This window comes from Sceloporus occidentalis, unplaced genomic scaffold (genome assembly GCF_023333645.1).
Source record: "Sceloporus occidentalis isolate IW3139 unplaced genomic scaffold, rSceOcc1.0.p SCAF_10, whole genome shotgun sequence".
Taxonomy (NCBI): domain Eukaryota; kingdom Metazoa; phylum Chordata; class Lepidosauria; order Squamata; family Phrynosomatidae; genus Sceloporus; species Sceloporus occidentalis.
In genome coordinates, this window is record NW_028316990.1 from 18,978,796 (window position 1) to 18,984,473 (window position 5,678).

Here is a 5,678-nt window from a genome sequence, read left to right on the forward strand (position 1 = left end):
CGCCGCCACAAACTACAAATCCACCACTTCCATAGCATTGAGCCATGGCATTTAAAACAGTGCCCAACTGCATCATTTCTGCAGCGCATATCAGACCAAAAGGTGTATCTACATTGTGGAAATAATGCAGCTTGATACCACTTTAAGTGCGATGGATCCATCCTACAGACACTTGGAATTTGTAGTTTGGTGAGGCACCAATGCTTTTTGGCAGGGAAGGCCTTGTAAAACTACAAATCTCAAGAGTCCATAGGATGGAGCTACAGCACTTGTGTCAAACTGCATTATGCACATTGTATAGGGTCACCATTCTGTATAAGGAAGCATTCCCATGACATTCAAACCTATTTTTCCGCTCTCTCCTGTCTGGCTTAGTTTGGTTGTTTCCAATTAAAATCCACTTCAGTTACTTTGGGGTGAAAATTTATGTTCGTCGAATGAAGTAGAGCAATTGTTCGGTTAAGCCACAAACCCTGTAGGAAGTGGGGATTTCATTTCTTTTTTTTTGGGTTTCCCCTTTAATAATCTCAGAAACATAAAATGACCGAGAACTTTGTGAAGTAATGTCTGATCGTGGGGAAGGACGCTAAACCAACAATAAAGAAAGGCAGCGTTTGTTTCCTATATATATTGAAAGTTTTAAAAAAGAAATCGCGCAAGAAAGTTAATCTTGCCCTTGCAACTTCCGAGGAGCTGTTAAACTCTGCAATGAAAGGCCATAAAAGTGCTTACGAGGGACTCTGCGAGTTTTTATATGGGATGCAATCTGGTTATTTTCATTCAGGCTCACATTATTGCAATGGGACAAACACCTCATTGATCAAAAACCCAGCCTTTTCTTTCCTAAGGAATAAGGAGAACTTAACTGCAGAGATATCTTTTGACAGAATAGCTGCTTTTGCCAAAATCGTCTTTGGTTCCTTTACAAAATCAGATTTTAGAATCATTTTTGTATTTAACAAAGTATGAAAAGTAAAGCACTTCGGCTGATACGCCAGCTGCGCCCTTTCCTGGAACAGGGTGACCTCGAAACTGTAGTACAAGCGCTGGTAACCTCAAGACTTGATTTTTGCAATGCGCTCTACATGGGGCTACCCTTGTGCCTAGTCCGGAAACTCCAGTTGGTACAGAATATGGCAGCCAGGTTGGTCACAGGAACAGCAAGGAGTGACCATATAACACCAATATTGAAGTCACTCCACTGGCTGCCTATCAGTTTCTGGCCACAGTACAAGGTGTTGGTTATCACCTTTAAAGCCCTACATGGCTTGGGCCCAACCTATCTAAAGGATCGCCTGCTTCCATATAATCCACCCCATACCCTCAGGTCCTCTGGGAGGAATGTATTATAGCCCTTAAAGACCAGGTTGACGGCGACCTCCCAGAGGACATTCTCTGCAGCCGCTCCCAACTTATGGAATGGCCTGCCGAACGAGATCCGTCAAATTACCAATCTAGAGAGCTTTAAAAAGGCCATTAAGACGGATCTCTTCCAGCAAGCCTTCCCGGAATAAAATGCTCGGCCACAAATAAGACTCCCATCCAGTGAACTCTACCCATGATGATTTTTATTTAGCTTAGTCGGTTTTAATATGTAGTTTTTAATCTTACATTGTTTAATCTTGTTTTAAGGGGGGCATTATGTATATATGGATGTATTTTAACCTGTTGTACGCCGCTTTGATTGCCTGGCAAAAAGCGGGATAGAAATAAAAAATTTATTATTATTATTTATTAATGTCTGAGAGGCAGCAGTTTTCAGGGGACATGCCAAAGCTCTCTCTATATTATATATTTGGAGATTTTGGTGCTTTCAAATAGCATTTTTACATACTCTTCAACATTTCACATATGAAAACCAAGACATATGTAGCCAAGCTATTTTTTCCTTTGCTTCAGAGAATGCTGGCATGGAAGTGAGTGGGGTGTGTGTGTGTGTGTGTGTGTGTGTATGTATATATATATATATATATATATATATATATATATAGTGACCCTGAGATGGAGGAGTGATAGTTTACTCCTGACGTTTTGCATCTCTGGCTGGCATCTTCAGAGAATGCTGGCATGGAAGTGAGTGGGATATGTGTGTATGTGTGTGTATGTATGTATATGTGTGTGTGTATATGTGTGTGTATATATATATAGAGAGAGAGTGTGACCCTGAGATGGAGGAGTGAGAGTTTACTCCTGACGTTTTGCATCTCTGGCTGGCATCTTCAGAGAATGCTGGCATGGAAGTGAGTGGGATATATATATATGTGTGTGTGTGTGTGTATGTGTGTGTGTGTGTATATATAGAGAGAGTGACCCTGAGATGGAAGAGTGAGAGTTTATTCCTGATGTTACCCTGGGTTGGGAGGAGTGATTTCCATGTTAATCTGTATATTGTTCTGTTGTTGAATGGCAAGGCTTCAGGGTGGGAGGATATGTAAAGAGGATTCAGAGGATTAGCTGAACCTCCACAGTTCAGTGTTCTAGATCTCTGGACGTTCCTGGTCAACTGTCATTCCTGACGGAGAGACAAGCTGCTCGACCTCTCTATCTGTCTCTGGATCTCTGTTGCTCCTAGGTAATGTTGACCCCCCAATAAATGTATCCTAATCCACCCCTCTGTCTATCTAGAGAAGAGATTATACCCTCAGCTATGTTGCCCAGATCATGGGAAGGGTTTATTCTCACTTCCAGCATCAAGGCAAAAGGGAATTGGGTCGACCAGGCTAAAAGATGAAGCCCACCTTTCACCTATCCCCAGAGTGGCTTCTGAAGCTACAAGCTGGCCAGTTTTTTGGCATCAAAGAACCAAACTTCTATCCTCTTTAGAAATAAAAGTGGAAGAAAGGATGGCAAGAAAAGCATGGATATACATGGAGAGGCAGAATGAACTAGAGACTCAAATGGTTTCTCAGCATCATTGCTGAGAATGTGTGGCTTCTTGCCCAACGTCCTCCAGTGGATTTCCATGGTTGAGTGGGGATTCGAACCCTGGCCTCCGGAGTCATATAGTCCAACACTCAAACCACACCGGCTCTAACGTCCATTCAGAAAGACCATTTATAACAATAGCGGCATTTTTAAAAGGCTTGGTGGCATAGTGGTTAGAGTGTTGGGCTCTGACTCTGGAGAGCCAAGTTCAAATCCCCCTCTGCTTGGCCACGGAGACCCACTGGGTGACCCTAGTTGAGTCACACTCTCTCAGCCTCAGAGGAGGAAGGCCAACTCCTTTCTTTCAATGGGAATGTATCAAGTTGGTCGCAAGATGGGCAGAGTTTCAAAAGCGCGCCGCTCGTTGAGCGAACGGCGGGCGGTTGGCCACGTGTGCTTTGTGAGGGAATATTCAAAGCGGTAGGTGATACTATCAAACGGAAAATGTTGCAAACTAGGCTCCGGTTGACCGTTACGTTTTATCTTTATATGTAAATATACTTGTCCCTCCACATTATCTGGGGTTAGGGGCACAAGACCCCCGTGAATGTGGAAAAACCACAAATAACAAGAACACCATGTTTTCACCTGAGAGGACACCTCTCTAGGGATCTCTAGGTCCTCTGGTGCAACTCTGTGGTCAGTGTCCAACAGACACTGACCGTTGGACTGCGCCGGAGGAGCTACAAAGGCCTAGTAGAGTGTCCTCTCTAGGAATCTCTAGGTCTTTCAGTGCAATTTTTAGTTAAGGTTGACCACAGAGTTGCACTGGAGGACCTAGATATTAATCAAATCTGTGAATAATCCAATCTGCAAATATGGAGGGACGAGTGTACTATCAAACGGAAAATTTGCAAACTACGCTCCAATTGACCGTTACTTTTTATCTTGATATGCAAAGAACGAGAAAATATACAAACGTAATATATAGACATTGGAGGGGAACGGATGATCCCTGGCCCAAGGAGCCGCCACCACCACCACCATCATAATCATCATCATTTTGATCCCACTCAAGTCCTCCTATTGATAATCCAAATTATCTCCTTCCCTTTTTCTGCAGATAATCCAAATTATCTCTTTTCCTTTCTCCATCATCATGGAAGAGGAGCTCAATTACCTTCGCAACCGATGCGCTACGCTGGAGCGACAGTACAGAGGGCTAAAAGAACAATTCAGCCTCATGATGAAAACAAGGAACGCTGAAATAGCGATGCTTCGCAGTCACAATACAGGCATGTCACTTTCCCTTCTACACCTGGGTCTCCATATTTGCGGCTTGACTTTCGATTAGTATGTGGTACGAAAGCCATTATTATTATTATAATTATTATTACAGAACTGTGCAAAGCTTATAAACAGCTGATTTTAGGAGAAGATCTGGCAGACTTACTAGATGCAGGATACGACTTTGCAAACCCTCCACCACGAAGAGAAGAAGGAAACAACGGAGACGTAGAAGAAGGAAACAACGGAAATGTAGAAGGAGGAAACAATGGAAACGTAGAAGGAAACAATATGCCCAGACAGGTATTAGACTTCCTCTCCACCCCCCTCCATTTTGTTAATAATGATAATGTATTCATATTATACATTTCCACACTAAATTTAAAACAAAAACGCTCACCGTCCGTCTCATTTGTCAAATCCATTTACAAAACTTCCAATGTTCCCTTAGCAATAAGCATCATATACTATAAGAATAACATTTTTTGGTCTTATTGCTCCCTTTCAAAATTACAAAAAGGTAAGATAAATACTCCTCTACCTAAAACCTATTATTCACATGTCATTTTCATTTCTAGTCAATCTAATAATGCGTTCTCTAGTTTTCCTTGCTGCTTTAATACCACAGTTTTATTGCAATCATTGGAAACCATTCTTTTGTCCATTTCCTCTCAACCTTTCAGATTTAAAAGAGCTGTCCATTTCTTCCATCTCTATAAGTTTCATCAGCCAGACCTCTATCTTTGGCGTTTCCGCAGCCAAAGTACGACGGACACGCGTTTGCCAGCAACCTTCTTCTTGTTTCACTAACCATTTCTCTTTGGTTTTCGCAGCACCAGCCTGACCCAGAAGAGCCAAGAGATGAACAGGTGTGAAAAGCGAGGAACAACAAGACCTTGCCAGCCTAAAGTTAGACTAAATAAAGCAAATACACATTGAATTTAAACTCATCCACCCCCCCCAACCCAGCAATTTTTAATACTGCTTTTGTTTTGCTTTAATTTGCAGCGTGTTGCAACACGCGCCAAGGTTTGGAAATAAAATGGTTTTAATGAAAATAATAATAACTCTTTTAAATTGTCTAGTTTGTTTTATTAAAGTTTAAGGAAAATAATAATAAATACCGCTTTAAAAAACAGTAGGTCCAGGGTGAATTGTGTCTCTTTAACATCATGGACTAAAGGCTGTAGTAACTCTTCGCCCAACGTTTCAGGTCTCCGGCACAAAGAGGGACACTTGAGCCTAAAAGGGGGGATTGAGGATAGTATTCTTAAGTGATGTTGAAGGATTTCATGGCGGCATCCATACTTGCTTTGTGGGCTTTTGGGGCTCTGTGGCCATGTTCTAGATGAGTTTATTCCTGACGTTTCACCAGCATCTGTGGCTGGCATCTTCAGAGGATGCTGGTATGGAAGTGAGTGGGGTATATATATAGGGTGTGATCACACTAACACAGTATATAATATATATATATATACATACACACACACACACACACACACATATATACACACACACACACAGCC

At 42.0% G+C, this 5,678-nt stretch overlaps 1 long non-coding RNA gene across 1 annotated transcript; it reads left to right on the forward strand.

The window, feature by feature from the left end:
• The first annotated feature begins 2,482 nt into the window (after nt 1–2,482).
• Nucleotides 2,483–5,271, forward strand: LOC149306020 (uncharacterized). Its single transcript, XR_016271710.1, has 4 exons — nt 2,483–2,572; nt 3,989–4,160; nt 4,265–4,455; nt 4,986–5,271. It is a non-coding gene; the product is annotated as an uncharacterized LOC149306020 (long non-coding RNA).
• The last annotated feature ends 407 nt before the right edge of the window (nt 5,272–5,678 follow it).